A 14,732-nucleotide genomic window follows, 5' to 3' on the forward strand; every position below is an offset into this window, starting at 1 on the left:
ACTGTGTAAGTCAAGAATGTTGTCAGATAAGAAATCAGCAAAATGAACTATCTTATTACTGATCATAAAGATGAGAAAGGAAAAGAACCTCTTGCTTAAATTGTGGATGGGAAAGAACAGTTTTTAGTTTTCAGCTTCAGTACTTATGTTTATGAATAATTCATTTCTTTATATTGTATTATCACTATCTAGATGGATATAGCCATGTGTACATAGATACATACTTATACGTTGATAAGTTTCAGTATAAAACTTTGACGTTATGTTTTTCCAAGTCCAAATTCTAAGAAATTAGTGAAATATTAAATCTCATAATTCAAGCAGGTCCCACCGAGATTTGAACTCGGATCGCTGGATTCAGAGTCCAGAGTGCTAACCATTACACCATGGAACCCTGCCATACATGAGGGATTTTTCCATTGAGACAAAAGAGAGCGCATCAGTGCGGGGGCTTTTCTTTCATTGATGAAAAGATATCTCAGTTGAATGCTCATAGTGTAAAGAGCTATAATGTGATTTGATTCTTTTCAGCTGCATTCTCCATAACAGTGTTAAATGTGCAAACGTTTATCAGGAAATGCAATTTACAAAATAATGATCATATTTGACTGAAGAATATTAAAACATTCTACATTTCCAAACTACTACATCCATTTCTCTGTCTCTCACATGGGTGGCTCCAAAGAGCAACGCTTGGCACTTTGGACTTTGCATGCAAAGGTACCAGTCCAATTCTTTGAGGTACTATTTTACTAATCTCGACCTTTTACATTTCTGTCATCTTTTGTTATTGATAGCTCCAATCCAACACCAGTAGGTTGAAAGAGACAAATGTTGACTCCTTTCAAAATGTCCAACAGCTTGAACAAGTTACAGAAATACGAACTTTATAATACACATAACATCACATTCCTACACAAAATAGTGCGACATTACAAAATCCTATCCTGTTTTTCTCAAATGCATTTCAGAGGGCTGATTCCCAGCATTCCTTTTTGAAGATTTCCACACTATTGATAAGGCGAATATAGCACATTTTGAAAGAGATGTGTTCTTAAATCAAACCTAGAGAACCACAATGACGGTATCATTCAGATAGTACAAATGTTTTTTGTATATTAGTATGGAAATTGTGAAATAAAACATTTCTCATGCTGATTTTCAACAGTCGATCTGCAATCATGAAATATAAGCTTTTGCTTGGAGGCCTCAAAGGTACTGATCTAATTTTCTTTTTTAGAATTATTCACAGATCGTATGATATGCTTTGTACAAATCAACTATGTTGTTAGATCAAAATTGATTAAAAAGTGACTATCTCAATTTCAGGACATATAGAAGAGGAAGGAGAAGAAGCTCATGTTTCAAATGCGGAGAGGCAACAACTGTTCATTATTTTCACCTCTATCAATTATATGTATTTTTATAATGTATATATTTATATTTTCCGATAAATATACATAGACATATAGCGATATATAGGGAGATACATACATATAAGTTGATACGTACAAGTTTATAAGTAAATGAGATGTTTTTCCAATTAATACTTCTAAGAACTGAATGGAAAAAAAATCGTAAAGTTTAGATAAGTCCCACTGAGCTTTGTACTTAGATCCCTGTTTTCAGAGTCCAGATTGACAAGCATAACACCATCAACCCACCTGTACCAGGTTGAGCTTTCCATTTTGGCAGAAGAGATTGCATTCACGGGGGAATCTTATCTTTTATTGCAAAATCTTATCTCACATAAAAAGTACTGTTCAACAGAGTCATAGCGTTACTTGAGTCCTTTGTGCAACATCCTTCCCTAACATAGTTCAATAGGCAAAAGTTGAACAGAATAGAAAAGTTATATAATTCTGTTTGTCTTTGACTGTAGAAAATAAAAAATGTGAAATGTCCACATTGCTGCAGCAATTTGCTCCCCTGTCACATGGGAGGTTCCATGGTGTAATGGTTAGGACTTTGGACTTTGAATCCAAGGATCCGAGTTCAAATCTCGGTGGGACCACTTTCATGACTTATGACCAAATCTTTTTCTGTCAAGTGTATTCATAAATATCATAAATCTAACACGGGTAGAGTGAAACATTGATTTATTGATTGTATTTTTAAAGTCTATTTGATGTGAGCAAATGATAGAACTTTTAGAAAACATGGAAATAAAATGGCTCAAAATAATGAGATATTTTGTGAGCTGACTCTGTTTTCTCAACTCATCACAAGAGGCTGATCCAAGATATTACTTGTTTAAATCTTACTGTTATTGATAAGGGGAACACGGAACTTTTTTAATTGGAAAGCCTTCATTAAAAGAAAACGTGAGGAATCAAATTGTGTATTTTGGGGACAGAAGAGATGAACTTTTAAATAACAATCTTGAAATTAAGACACACAGATATTTACACTCTGTTTTTCTAAAGTAGATCCATAACCACAAAGTAGAATCTTTCGAAAGACATGTCAAATGTATTAATCTGAATTCCTCTTTCAAAGAAATTCACAATTAAATGCACTGTGTAAGTCAAGAATGTTGTCAGATAAGAAATCAGCAAAATGAACTATCTTATTACTGATCATAAAGATGAGAAAGGAAAAGAACCTCTTGCTTAAATTGTGGATGGGAAAGAACAGTTTTTAGTTTTCAGCTTCAGTACTTATGTTTATGAATAATTCATTTCTTTATATTGTATTATCACTATCTAGATGGATATAGCCATGTGTACATAGATACATACTTATACGTTGATAAGTTTCAGTATAAAACTTTGACGTTATGTTTTTCCAAGTCCAAATTCTAAGAAATTAGTGAAATATTAAATCTCATAATTCAAGCAGGTCCCACCGAGATTTGAACTCGGATCGCTGGATTCAGAGTGCTAACCATTACACCATGGAACCCTGCCATACATGAGGGATTTTTCCATTGAGACAAAAGAGAGCGCATCAGTGCGGGGGCTTTTCTTACATTGATGAAAAGATATCTCAGTTGAATGCTCATAGTGTAAAGAGCTATAATGTGATTTGATTCTTTTCAGCTGCATTCTCCATAACAGTGTTAAATGTGCAAACGTTTATCAGGAAATGCAATTTACAAAATAATGATCATATTTGACTGAAGAATATTAAAACATTCTACATTTCCAAACTACTACATCCATTTCTCTGTCTCTCACATGGGTGGCTCCAAAGAGCAACGCTTGGCACTTTGGACTTTGCATGCAAAGGTACCAGTCCAATTCTTTGAGGTACTATTTTACTAATCTCGACCTTTTACATTTCTGTCATCTTTTGTTATTGATAGCTCCAATCCAACACCAGTAGGTTGAAAGAGACAAATGTTGACTCCTTTCAAAATGTCCAACAGCTTGAACAAGTTACAGAAATACGAACTTTATAATACACATAACATCACATTCCTACACAAAATAGTGCGACATTACAAAATCCTATCCTGTTTTTCTCAAATGCATTTCAGAGGGCTGATTCCCAGCATTCCTTTTTGAAGATTTCCACACTATTGATAAGGCGAATATAGCACATTTTGAAAGAGATGTGTTCTTAAATCAAACCTAGAGAACCACAATGACGGTATCATTCAGATAGTACAAATGTTTTTTGTATATTAGTATGGAAATTGTGAAATAAAACATTTCTCATGCTGATTTTCAACAGTCGATCTGCAATCATGAAATATAAGCTTTTGCTTGGAGGCCTCAAAGGTACTGATCTAATTTTCTTTTTTAGAATTATTCACAGATCGTATGATATGCTTTGTACAAATCAACTATGTTGTTAGATCAAAATTGATTAAAAAGTGACTATCTCAATTTCAGGACATATAGAAGAGGAAGGAGAAGAAGCTCATGTTTCAAATGCGGAGAGGCAACAACTGTTCATTATTTTCACCTCTATCAATTATATGTATTTTTATAATGTATATATTTATATTTTCCGATAAATATACATAGACATATAGCGATATATAGGGAGATACATACATATAAGTTGATACGTACAAGTTTATAAGTAAATGAGATGTTTTTCCAATTAATACTTCTAAGAACTGAATGGAAAAAAAATCGTAAAGTTTAGATAAGTCCCACTGAGCTTTGTACTTAGATCCCTGTTTTCAGAGTCCAGATTGACAAGCATAACACCATCAACCCACCTGTACCAGGTTGAGCTTTCCATTTTGGCAGAAGAGATTGCATTCACGGGGGAATCTTATCTTTTATTGCAAAATCTTATCTCACATAAAAAGTACTGTTCAACAGAGTCATAGCGTTACTTGAGTCCTTTGTGCAACATCCTTCCCTAACATAGTACAATAGGCAAAAGTTGAACAGAATAGAAAAGTTATATAATTCTGTTTGTCTTTGACTGTAGAAAATAAAAAATGTGAAATGTCCACATTGCTGCAGCAATTTGCTCCCCTGTCACATGGGAGGTTCCATGGTGTAATGGTTAGCACTTTGGACTTTGAATCCAAGGATCCGAGTTCAAATCTCGGTGGGACCACTTTCATGACTTATGACCAAATCTTTTTCTGTCAAGTGTATTCATAAATATCATAAATCTAACACGGGTAGAGTGAAACATTGATTTATTGATTGTATTTTTAAAGTCTATTTGATGTGAGCAAATGATAGAACTTTTAGAAAACATGGAAATAAAATGGCTCAAAATAATGAGATATTTTGTGAGCTGACTCTGTTTTCTCAACTCATCACAAGAGGCTGATCCAAGATATTACTTGTTTAAATCTTACTGTTATTGATAAGGGGAACACGGAACTTTTTTAATTGGAAAGCCTTCATTAAAAGAAAACTTGAGGAATCAAATTGTGTATTTTGGGGACAGAAGAGATGAACTTTTAAATAACAATCTTGAAATTAAGACACACAGATATTTACACTCTGTTTTTCTAAAGTAGATCCATAACCACAAAGTAGAATCTTTCGAAAGACATGTCAAATGTATTAATCTGAATTCCTCTTTCAAAGAAATTCACAATTAAATGCACTGTGTAAGTCAAGAATGTTGTCAGATAAGAAATCAGCAAAATGAACTATCTTATTACTGATCATAAAGATGAGAAAGGAAAAGAACCTCTTGCTTAAATTGTGGATGGGAAAGAACAGTTTTTAGTTTTCAGCTTCAGTACTTATGTTTATGAATAATTCATTTCTTTATATTGTATTATCACTATCTAGATGGATATAGCCATGTGTACATAGATACATACTTATACGTTGATAAGTTTCAGTATAAAACTTTGACGTTATGTTTTTCCAAGTCCAAATTCTAAGAAATTAGTGAAATATTAAATCCCATAATTCAAGCAGGTCCCACCGAGATTTGAACTCGGATCGCTGGATTCAGAGTCCAGAGTGCTAACCATTACACCATGGAACCCTGCCATACATGAGGGATTTTTCCATTGAGACAAAAGAGAGCGCATCAGTGCGGGGGCTTTTCTTACATTGATGAAAAGATATCTCAGTTGAATGCTCATAGTGTAAAGAGCTATAATGTGATTTGATTCTTTTCAGCTGCATTCTCCATAACAGTGTTAAATGTGCAAACGTTTATCAGGAAATGCAATTTACAAAATAATGATCATATTTGACTGAAGAATATTAAAACATTCTACATTTCCAAACTACTACATCCATTTCTCTGTCTCTCACATGGGTGGCTCCAAAGAGCAACGCTTGGCACTTTGGACTTTGCATGCAAAGGTACCAGTCCAATTCTTTGAGGTACTATTTTACTAATCTCGACCTTTTACATTTCTGTCATCTTTTGTTATTGATAGCTCCAATCCAACACCAGTAGGTTGAAAGAGACAAATGTTGACTCCTTTCAAAATGTCCAACAGCTTGAACAAGTTACAGAAATACAAACTTTATAATACACATAACATCACATTCCTACACAAAATAGTGCGACATTACAAAATCCTATCCTGTTTTTCTCAAATGCATTTCAGAGGGCTGATTCCCAGCATTCCTTTTTGAAGATTTCCACACTATTGATAAGGCGAATATAGCACATTTTGAAAGAGATGTGTTCTTAAATCAAACCTAGAGAACCACAATGACGGTATCATTCAGATAGTACAAATGTTTTTTGTATATTAGTATGGAAATTGTGAAATAAAACATTTCTCATGCTGATTTTCAACAGTCGATCTGCAATCATGAAATATAAGCTTTTGCTTGGAGGCCTCAAAGGTACTGATCTAATTTTCTTTTTTAGAATTATTCACAGATCGTATGATATGCTTTGTACAAATCAACTATGTTGTTAGATCAAAATTGATTAAAAAGTGACTATCTCAATTTCAGGACATATAGAAGAGGAAGGAGAAGAAGCTCATGTTTCAAATGCGGAGAGGCAACAACTGTTCATTATTTTCACCTCTATCAATTATATGTATTTTTATAATGTATATATTTATATTTTCCGATAAATATACATAGACATATAGCGATATATAGGGAGATACATACATATAAGTTGATACGTACAAGTTTATAAGTAAATGAGATGTTTTTCCAATTAATACTTCTAAGAACTGAATGGAAAAAAAATCGTAAAGTTTAGATAAGTCCCACTGAGCTTTGTACTTAGATCCCTGTTTTCAGAGTCCAGATTGACAAGCATAACACCATCAACCCACCTGTACCAGGTTGAGCTTTCCATTTTGGCAGAAGAGATTGCATTCACGGGGGAATCTTATCTTTTATTGCAAAATCTTATCTCACATAAAAAGTACTGTTCAACAGAGTCATAGCGTTACTTGAGTCCTTTGTGCAACATCCTTCCCTAACATAGTACAATAGGCAAAAGTTGAACAGAATAGAAAAGTTATATAATTCTGTTTGTCTTTGACTGTAGAAAATAAAAAATGTGAAATGTCCACATTGCTGCAGCAATTTGCTCCCCTGTCACATGGGAGGTTCCATGGTGTAATGGTTAGCACTTTGGACTTTGAATCCAAGGATCCGAGTTCAAATCTCGGTGGGACCACTTTCATGACTTATGACCAAATCTTTTTCTGTCAAGTGTATTCATAAATATCATAAATCTAACACGGGTAGAGTGAAACATTGATTTATTGATTGTATTTTTAAAGTCTATTTGATGTGAGCAAATGATAGAACTTTTAGAAAACATGGAAATAAAATGGCTCAAAATAATGAGATATTTTGTGAGCTGACTCTGTTTTCTCAACTCATCACAAGAGGCTGATCCAAGATATTACTTGTTTAAATCTTACTGTTATTGATAAGGGGAACACGGAACTTTTTTAATTGGAAAGCCTTCATTAAAAGAAAACTTGAGGAATCAAATTGTGTATTTTGGGGACAGAAGAGATGAACTTTTAAATAACAATCTTGAAATTAAGACACACAGATATTTACACTCTGTTTTTCTAAAGTAGATCCATAACCACAAAGTAGAATCTTTCGAAAGACATGTCAAATGTATTAATCTGAATTCCTCTTTCAAAGAAATTCACAATTAAATGCACTGTGTAAGTCAAGAATGTTGTCAGATAAGAAATCAGCAAAATGAACTATCTTATTACTGATCATAAAGATGAGAAAGGAAAAGAACCTCTTGCTTAAATTGTGGATGGGAAAGAACAGTTTTTAGTTTTCAGCTTCAGTACTTATGTTTATGAATAATTCATTTCTTTATATTGTATTATCACTATCTAGATGGATATAGCCATGTGTACATAGATACATACTTATACGTTGATAAGTTTCAGTATAAAACTTTGACGTTATGTTTTTCCAAGTCCAAATTCTAAGAAATTAGTGAAATATTAAATCCCATAATTCAAGCAGGTCCCACCGAGATTTGAACTCGGATCGCTGGATTCAGAGTCCAGAGTGCTAACCATTACACCATGGAACCCTGCCATACATGAGGGATTTTTCCATTGAGACAAAAGAGAGCGCATCAGTGCGGGGGCTTTTCTTACATTGATGAAAAGATATCTCAGTTGAATGCTCATAGTGTAAAGAGCTATAATGTGATTTGATTCTTTTCAGCTGCATTCTCCATAACAGTGTTAAATGTGCAAACGTTTATCAGGAAATGCAATTTACAAAATAATGATCATATTTGACTGAAGAATATTAAAACATTCTACATTTCCAAACTACTACATCCATTTCTCTGTCTCTCACATGGGTGGCTCCAAAGAGCAACGCTTGGCACTTTGGACTTTGCATGCAAAGGTACCAGTCCAATTCTTTGAGGTACTATTTTACTAATCTCGACCTTTTACATTTCTGTCATCTTTTGTTATTGATAGCTCCAATCCAACACCAGTAGGTTGAAAGAGACAAATGTTGACTCCTTTCAAAATGTCCAACAGCTTGAACAAGTTACAGAAATACAAACTTTATAATACACATAACATCACATTCCTACACAAAATAGTGCGACATTACAAAATCCTATCCTGTTTTTCTCAAATGCATTTCAGAGGGCTGATTCCCAGCATTCCTTTTTGAAGATTTCCACACTATTGATAAGGCGAATATAGCACATTTTGAAAGAGATGTGTTCTTAAATCAAACCTAGAGAACCACAATGACGGTATCATTCAGATAGTACAAATGTTTTTTGTATATTAGTATGGAAATTGTGAAATAAAACATTTATCATGCTGATTTTCAACAGTCGATCTGCAATCATGAAATATAAGCTTTTGCTTGGAGGCCTCAAAGGTACTGATCTAATTTTCTTTTTTAGAATTATTCACAGATCGTATGATATGCTTTGTACAAATCAACTATGTTGTTAGATCAAAATTGATTAAAAAGTGACTATCTCAATTTCAGGACATATAGAAGAGGAAGGAGAAGAAGCTCATGTTTCAAATGCGGAGAGGCAACAACTGTTCATTATTTTCACCTCTATCAATTATATGTATTTTTATAATGTATATATTTATATTTTCCGATAAATATACATAGACATATAGCGATATATAGGGAGATACATACATATAAGTTGATACGTACAAGTTTATAAGTAAATGAGATGTTTTTCCAATTAATACTTCTAAGAACTGAATGGAAAAAAAATCGTAAAGTTTAGATAAGTCCCACTGAGCTTTGTACTTAGATCCCTGTTTTCAGAGTCCAGATTGACAAGCATAACACCATCAACCCACCTGTACCAGGTTGAGCTTTCCATTTTGGCAGAAGAGATTGCATTCACGGGGGAATCTTATCTTTTATTGCAAAATCTTATCTCACATAAAAAGTACTGTTCAACAGAGTCATAGCGTTACTTGAGTCCTTTGTGCAACATCCTTCCCTAACATAGTTCAATAGGCAAAAGTTGAACAGAATAGAAAAGTTATATAATTCTGTTTGTCTTTGACTGTAGAAAATAAAAAATGTGAAATGTCCACATTGCTGCAGCAATTTGCTCCCCTGTCACATGGGAGGTTCCATGGTGTAATGGTTAGGACTTTGGACTTTGAATCCAAGGATCCGAGTTCAAATCTCGGTGGGACCACTTTCATGACTTATGACCAAATCTTTTTCTGTCAAGTGTATTCATAAATATCATAAATCTAACACGGGTAGAGTGAAACATTGATTTATTGATTGTATTTTTAAAGTCTATTTGATGTGAGCAAATGATAGAACTTTTAGAAAACATGGAAATAAAATGGCTCAAAATAATGAGATATTTTGTGAGCTGACTCTGTTTTCTCAACTCATCACAAGAGGCTGATCCAAGATATTACTTGTTTAAATCTTACTGTTATTGATAAGGGGAACACGGAACTTTTTTAATTGGAAAGCCTTCATTAAAAGAAAACTTGAGGAATCAAATTGTGTATTTTGGGGACAGAAGAGATGAACTTTTAAATAACAATCTTGAAATTAAGACACACAGATATTTACACTCTGTTTTTCTAAAGTAGATCCATAACCACAAAGTAGAATCTTTCGAAAGACATGTCAAATGTATTAATCTGAATTCCTCTTTCAAAGAAATTCACAATTAAATGCACTGTGTAAGTCAAGAATGTTGTCAGATAAGAAATCAGCAAAATGAACTATCTTATTACTGATCATAAAGATGAGAAAGGAAAAGAACCTCTTGCTTAAATTGTGGATGGGAAAGAACAGTTTTTAGTTTTCAGCTTCAGTACTTATGTTTATGAATAATTCATTTCTTTATATTGTATTATCACTATCTAGATGGATATAGCCATGTGTACATAGATACATACTTATACGTTGATAAGTTTCAGTATAAAACTTTGACGTTATGTTTTTCCAAGTCCAAATTCTAAGAAATTAGTGAAATATTAAATCTCATAATTCAAGCAGGTCCCACCGAGATTTGAACTCGGATCGCTGGATTCAGAGTCCAGAGTGCTAACCATTACACCATGGAACCCTGCCATACATGAGGGATTTTTCCATTGAGACAAAAGAGAGCGCATCAGTGCGGGGGCTTTTCTTACATTGATGAAAAGATATCTCAGTTGAATGCTCATAGTGTAAAGAGCTATAATGTGATTTGATTCTTTTCAGCTGCATTCTCCATAACAGTGTTAAATGTGCAAACGTTTATCAGGAAATGCAATTTACAAAATAATGATCATATTTGACTGAAGAATATTAAAACATTCTACATTTCCAAACTACTACATCCATTTCTCTGTCTCTCACATGGGTGGCTCCAAAGAGCAACGCTTGGCACTTTGGACTTTGCATGCAAAGGTACCAGTCCAATTCTTTGAGGTACTATTTTACTAATCTCGACCTTTTACATTTCTGTCATCTTTTGTTATTGATAGCTCCAATCCAACACCAGTAGGTTGAAAGAGACAAATGTTGACTCCTTTCAAAATGTCCAACAGCTTGAACAAGTTACAGAAATACGAACTTTATAATACACATAACATCACATTCCTACACAAAATAGTGCGACATTACAAAATCCTATCCTGTTTTTCTCAAATGCATTTCAGAGGGCTGATTCCCAGCATTCCTTTTTGAAGATTTCCACACTATTGATAAGGCGAATATAGCACATTTTGAAAGAGATGTGTTCTTAAATCAAACCTAGAGAACCACAATGACGGTATCATTCAGATAGTACAAATGTTTTTTGTATATTAGTATGGAAATTGTGAAATAAAACATTTCTCATGCTGATTTTCAACAGTCGATCTGCAATCATGAAATATAAGCTTTTGCTTGGAGGCCTCAAAGGTACTGATCTAATTTTCTTTTTTAGAATTATTCACAGATCGTATGATATGCTTTGTACAAATCAACTATGTTGTTAGATCAAAATTGATTAAAAAGTGACTATCTCAATTTCAGGACATATAGAAGAGGAAGGAGAAGAAGCTCATGTTTCAAATGCGGAGAGGCAACAACTGTACATTATTTTCACCTCTATCAATTATATGTATTTTTATAATGTATATATTTATATTTTCCGATAAATATACATAGACATATAGCGATATATAGGGAGATACATACATATAAGTTGATACGTACAAGTTTATAAGTAAATGAGATGTTTTTCCAATTAATACTTCTAAGAACTGAATGGAAAAAAAATCGTAAAGTTTAGATAAGTCCCACTGAGCTTTGTACTTAGATCCCTGTTTTCAGAGTCCAGATTGACAAGCATAACACCATCAACCCACCTGTACCAGGTTGAGCTTTCCATTTTGGCAGAAGAGATTGCATTCACGGGGGAATCTTATCTTTTATTGCAAAATCTTATCTCACATAAAAAGTACTGTTCAACAGAGTCATAGCGTTACTTGAGTCCTTTGTGCAACATCCTTCCCTAACATAGTTCAATAGGCAAAAGTTGAACAGAATAGAAAAGTTATATAATTCTGTTTGTCTTTGACTGTAGAAAATAAAAAATGTGAAATGTCCACATTGCTGCAGCAATTTGCTCCACTGTCACATGGGAGGTTCCATGGTGTAATGGTTAGGACTTTGGACTTTGAATCCAAGGATCCGAGTTCAAATCTCGGTGGGACCACTTTCATGACTTATGACCAAATCTTTTTCTGTCAAGTGTATTCATAAATATCATAAATCTAACACGGGTAGAGTGAAACATTGATTTATTGATTGTATTTTTAAAGTCTATTTGATGTGAGCAAATGATAGAACTTTTAGAAAACATGGAAATAAAATGGCTCAAAATAATGAGATATTTTGTGAGCTGACTCTGTTTTCTCAACTCATCACAAGAGGCTGATCCAAGATATTACTTGTTTAAATCTTACTGTTATTGATAAGGGGAACACGGAACTTTTTTAATTGGAAAGCCTTCATTAAAAGAAAACTTGAGGAATCAAATTGTGTATTTTGGGGACAGAAGAGATGAACTTTTAAATAACAATCTTGAAATTAAGACACACAGATATTTACACTCTGTTTTTCTAAAGTAGATCCATAACCACAAAGTAGAATCTTTCGAAAGACATGTCAAATGTATTAATCTGAATTCCTCTTTCAAAGAAATTCACAATTAAATGCACTGTGTAAGTCAAGAATGTTGTCAGATAAGAAATCAGCAAAATGAACTATCTTATTACTGATCATAAAGATGAGAAAGGAAAAGAACCTCTTGCTTAAATTGTGGATGGGAAAGAACAGTTTTTAGTTTTCAGCTTCAGTACTTATGTTTATGAATAATTCATTTCTTTATATTGTATTATCACTATCTAGATGGATATAGCCATGTGTACATAGATACATACTTATACGTTGATAAGTTTCAGTATAAAACTTTGACGTTATGTTTTTCCAAGTCCAAATTCTAAGAAATTAGTGAAATATTAAATCTCATAATTCAAGCAGGTCCCACCGAGATTTGAACTCGGATCGCTGGATTCAGAGTCCAGAGTGCTAACCATTACACCATGGAACCCTGCCATACATGAGGGATTTTTCCATTGAGACAAAAGAGAGCGCATCAGTGCGGGGGCTTTTCTTACATTGATGAAAAGATATCTCAGTTGAATGCTCATAGTGTAAAGAGCTATAATGTGATTTGATTCTTTTCAGCTGCATTCTCCATAACAGTGTTAAATGTGCAAACGTTTATCAGGAAATGCAATTTACAAAATAATGATCATATTTGACTGAAGAATATTAAAACATTCTACATTTCCAAACTACTACATCCATTTCTCTGTCTCTCACATGGGTGGCTCCAAAGAGCAACGCTTGGCACTTTGGACTTTGCATGCAAAGGTACCAGTCCAATTCTTTGAGGTACTATTTTACTAATCTCGACCTTTTACATTTCTGTCATCTTTTGTTATTGATAGCTCCAATCCAACACCAGTAGGTTGAAAGAGACAAATGTTGACTCCTTTCAAAATGTCCAACAGCTTGAACAAGTTACAGAAATACGAACTTTATAATACACATAACATCACATTCCTACACAAAATAGTGCGACATTACAAAATCCTATCCTGTTTTTCTCAAATGCATTTCAGAGGGCTGATTCCCAGCATTCCTTTTTGAAGATTTCCACACTATTGATAAGGCGAATATAGCACATTTTGAAAGAGATGTGTTCTTAAATCAAACCTAGAGAACCACAATGACGGTATCATTCAGATAGTACAAATGTTTTTTGTATATTAGTATGGAAATTGTGAAATAAAACATTTCTCATGCTGATTTTCAACAGTCGATCTGCAATCATGAAATATAAGCTTTTGCTTGGAGGCCTCAAAGGTACTGATCTAATTTTCTTTTTTAGAATTATTCACAGATCGTATGATATGCTTTGTACAAATCAACTATGTTGTTAGATCAAAATTGATTAAAAAGTGACTATCTCAATTTCAGGACATATAGAAGAGGAAGGAGAAGAAGCTCATGTTTCAAATGCGGAGAGGCAACAACTGTTCATTATTTTCACCTCTATCAATTATATGTATTTTTATAATGTATATATTTATATTTTCCGATAAATATACATAGACATATAGCGATATATAGGGAGATACATACATATAAGTTGATACGTACAAGTTTATAAGTAAATGAGATGTTTTTCCAATTAATACTTCTAAGAACTGAATGGAAAACAAATCGTAAAGTTTAGATAAGTCCCACTGAGCTTTGTACTTAGATCCCTGTTTTCAGAGTCCAGATTGACAAGCATAACACCATCAACCCACCTGTACCAGGTTGAGCTTTCCATTTTGGCAGAAGAGATTGCATTCACGGGGGAATCTTATCTTTTATTGCAAAATCTTATCTCACATAAAAAGTACTGTTCAACAGAGTCATAGCGTTACTTGAGTCCTTTGTGCAACATCCTTCCCTAACATAGTTCAATAGGCAAAAGTTGAACAGAATAGAAAAGTTATATAATTCTGTTTGTCTTTGACTGTAGAAAATAAAAAATGTGAAATGTCCACATTGCTGCAGCAATTTGCTCCCCTGTCACATGGGAGGTTCCATGGTGTAATGGTTAGGACTTTGGACTTTGAATCCAAGGATCCGAGTTCAAATCTCGGTGGGACCACTTTCATGACTTATGACCAAATCTTTTTCTGTCAAGTGTATTCATAAATATCATAAATCTAACACGGGTAGAGTGAAACATTGATTTATTGATTGTATTTTTAAAGTCTATTTGATGTGAGCAAATGATAGAACTTTTAG

General features: G+C 33.6%; 11 non-coding genes across 11 annotated transcripts; 6 read left to right on the forward strand and 5 right to left on the reverse strand.

The window, feature by feature from the left end:
* Nucleotides 1-322: 322 nt before the first annotated feature.
* Nucleotides 323-394, reverse strand: TRNAQ-CUG (transfer RNA glutamine (anticodon CUG)). Its single transcript has one exon. It is a non-coding gene; the product is annotated as a tRNA-Gln (tRNA).
* Nucleotides 395-1,942: 1,548 nt separating this feature from the next.
* On the forward strand, nt 1,943-2,014 carry TRNAQ-UUG (transfer RNA glutamine (anticodon UUG)). Its single transcript has one exon. It is a non-coding gene; the product is annotated as a tRNA-Gln (tRNA).
* A 2,438-nt stretch (nt 2,015-4,452) lies between these two features.
* On the forward strand, nt 4,453-4,524 carry TRNAQ-UUG (transfer RNA glutamine (anticodon UUG)). Its single transcript has one exon. It is a non-coding gene; the product is annotated as a tRNA-Gln (tRNA).
* An 825-nt stretch (nt 4,525-5,349) lies between these two features.
* TRNAQ-CUG (transfer RNA glutamine (anticodon CUG)) lies at nt 5,350-5,421 on the reverse strand. The gene has a single exon. It is a non-coding gene; the product is annotated as a tRNA-Gln (tRNA).
* Nucleotides 5,422-6,969: 1,548 nt separating this feature from the next.
* Nucleotides 6,970-7,041, forward strand: TRNAQ-UUG (transfer RNA glutamine (anticodon UUG)). The gene has a single exon. It is a non-coding gene; the product is annotated as a tRNA-Gln (tRNA).
* Nucleotides 7,042-7,866: 825 nt separating this feature from the next.
* Nucleotides 7,867-7,938, reverse strand: TRNAQ-CUG (transfer RNA glutamine (anticodon CUG)). Its single transcript has one exon. It is a non-coding gene; the product is annotated as a tRNA-Gln (tRNA).
* A 1,548-nt stretch (nt 7,939-9,486) lies between these two features.
* Nucleotides 9,487-9,558, forward strand: TRNAQ-UUG (transfer RNA glutamine (anticodon UUG)). The gene has a single exon. It is a non-coding gene; the product is annotated as a tRNA-Gln (tRNA).
* An 825-nt stretch (nt 9,559-10,383) lies between these two features.
* On the reverse strand, nt 10,384-10,455 carry TRNAQ-CUG (transfer RNA glutamine (anticodon CUG)). The gene has a single exon. It is a non-coding gene; the product is annotated as a tRNA-Gln (tRNA).
* A 1,548-nt stretch (nt 10,456-12,003) lies between these two features.
* On the forward strand, nt 12,004-12,075 carry TRNAQ-UUG (transfer RNA glutamine (anticodon UUG)). Its single transcript has one exon. It is a non-coding gene; the product is annotated as a tRNA-Gln (tRNA).
* An 825-nt stretch (nt 12,076-12,900) lies between these two features.
* On the reverse strand, nt 12,901-12,972 carry TRNAQ-CUG (transfer RNA glutamine (anticodon CUG)). The gene has a single exon. It is a non-coding gene; the product is annotated as a tRNA-Gln (tRNA).
* A 1,548-nt stretch (nt 12,973-14,520) lies between these two features.
* Nucleotides 14,521-14,592, forward strand: TRNAQ-UUG (transfer RNA glutamine (anticodon UUG)). Its single transcript has one exon. It is a non-coding gene; the product is annotated as a tRNA-Gln (tRNA).
* The last annotated feature ends 140 nt before the right edge of the window (nt 14,593-14,732 follow it).

The sequence above is a fragment of the Lissotriton vulgaris genome, chromosome 4_1 (assembly GCF_964263255.1).
Source record: "Lissotriton vulgaris chromosome 4_1, aLisVul1.2, whole genome shotgun sequence".
Lineage (NCBI taxonomy): Eukaryota > Metazoa > Chordata > Amphibia > Caudata > Salamandridae > Lissotriton > Lissotriton vulgaris.